The sequence below is a fragment of the Ochlerotatus camptorhynchus genome, unplaced genomic scaffold, assembly GCF_037179485.1.
Source record: "Ochlerotatus camptorhynchus isolate MF236.1 unplaced genomic scaffold, CSIRO-AGI_Acam_v1.1 ptg000111l, whole genome shotgun sequence".
Lineage (NCBI taxonomy): Eukaryota > Metazoa > Arthropoda > Insecta > Diptera > Culicidae > Ochlerotatus > Ochlerotatus camptorhynchus.
The window spans coordinates 1,339,755-1,341,959 of record NW_027040601.1 but is presented as its reverse complement, the minus strand read 5'-3'; positions in this window follow the sequence as shown (position 1 = coordinate 1,341,959).

Genomic DNA, 2,205 nt, shown 5'->3' with positions numbered 1-2,205 from the left:
CTCCTATCTGACTGGCAGATCTATGTCTGTTAAGATCAGTGACTACGCTTCTCCACCCTTCATTGTTACATCTGGTGTTCCTCAAGGCAGCCACCTGGGGCCATTACTTTTCCTGTTGTATATGAACGACGTGAACTTGATCCTCAAATGCCTTAAACTCTCGTACGCCGACGACATGAAGCTCTACTACGTAATAAAAGGGCCTCAAGACGCTCATTTCCTCCACCAAGAACTTGAAGTCTTTGATGATTGGTGCCGGATAAACAGGATGTCTTTAAATGTGTCCAAGTGCTCGGTCATCTCCTTTGGCCGTAAACGGGCGATGCATTTCCACGATTACACCTTAAGAGGGATAAGCTTGAAACGCGAATCGACTGTCAAGGACTTGGGAGTCATGCTCGATTGCAAATTAACGTTCAAGGATCACATTGCCTATGTTGTATCTAAAGCTTCATCGCAGCTAGGATTTTTATTCCGTTTCGCCAAAAGCTTCAAGGACGTGTATTGCCTGAAGGCTTTATACTGTTCCCTGGTTCGACCTATACTGGAATACTCTGCCGTTGTTTGGTCGCCATTCTATCAGAATGCCATCCATAGAATTGAAGCTGTTCAGCGAAAATTTATTCGCTTTGCGTTGCGACACCTTCGTTGGCGCGACCCGCGTAACTTGCCGAGCTATAAAAGTCGCTGTAACCTCATCGACCTGGAGCTCTTGGAAGGAAGGCGTAATGTGGCGAAGGTTTGTTTCGTTGCGGATCTTCTGCAAGGGAACGTCGACTGCTCCACACTTCTCAGTCTTCTTGACATCAACACTCAACGACGGGACCTCCGGCTGCATGCGTTCTTCAACAACCGGCGTTCGAGGACCAACTATGGCGTACACGAGCCAATGTTGAGTATGTGCCGCGTTTTCAATAGTTGTTATTATGTGTTCGATTTTAATGTGTCCCGCGAGAAAAATAAGCGTAGCTTTAAGAGATGTTTCCGTTAATTTTGTGTTTGAAGCAGTTTTGATGTTTAGATATAGAAAATTGTCATTAGGGTAACTATTTTATCTGTTGACAAGTAGAAATAAATAAATAAAATAAAAACTAAAACTAAATCTAAATCGGAATTAATCGTTGCAATTGACGATTGCAACGATTTTTGCCTGAAATTATTAATTATTTTGTTGGACATTTATTCTAAAGTTTCAACATTAGAAATTCTATGTACTTCGGTAGTACTGTACCAGGGAGGCAACTTCAAAATCATTTTCAGAACTTTGTTCTGAATCCTTTGAAGTGCTTTTTTCCTGGTAGTGCAACAACAAGACCATATTGGCACAGCGTAAAGCATGGCCGGTCTAAAAACTTATTTAAATATTAGAAGTTTATTCGTCAGGCAAAGTTTGGATTTCCTGTTTATAAGAGGATACAAACATTTTATATATTTGTTACATTTGGCTTGAATGCCCACAATGTGATCTTTAAAAGTTAATTTTTGGTCAAGTATTAATCCAAGATATTTCACTTGGTTTGACCAGGAAATTGGAACTCCGTTCATAGTGACTATGTGACTACTACTAGGTTTCAAAAACGAAGCTCTAGGCTTATGTGGAAATATTATAAGTTGAGTTTTGGAAGCGTTGGGAGAAATCTCCCATTTTTGTAAATAAGAAGAGAAAATATCTAAACTTTTCTGCAGTCTGCTGCAAATAACACGAAGACTTCTTCCTTTAGCGGAAATGCCTGTGTCATCAGCGAACAAAGATTTGTGGCAACCCTGAGGCAAATCAGGGAGGTCCGAAGTGAAAATGTTATACAATATAGGCCCAAGAATGCTACCCTGAGGAACTCCTGCTCTAACTGGTAGTCGATTAGATTTGGAATTTTGATAATTTACCTGCAGAGTTCTGTCAGTTAAATAATTTTGAACTAATTTCATAATATAAAGTGGAAAATTAAACTTTTTCAATTTAGCAATCAAACCTTCATGCCAAACACTGTCGAATGCTTTTTCTATGTCTAGAAGAGCAACTCCAGTTGAGTGGCCTTCAGATTTGTTTGAACGAATTAAATTGGTAACTCTTAAGAGTGGATGAGTAGTTGAATGCCCATGGCGAAATCCAAACTGCTCATCTGCAAAAATTGAGTTCGTATTGATGTGAAGCATCATTCTATTCAAAATTATCTTTTCAAAAAGCTTACTTATTGAAGAAAGCAA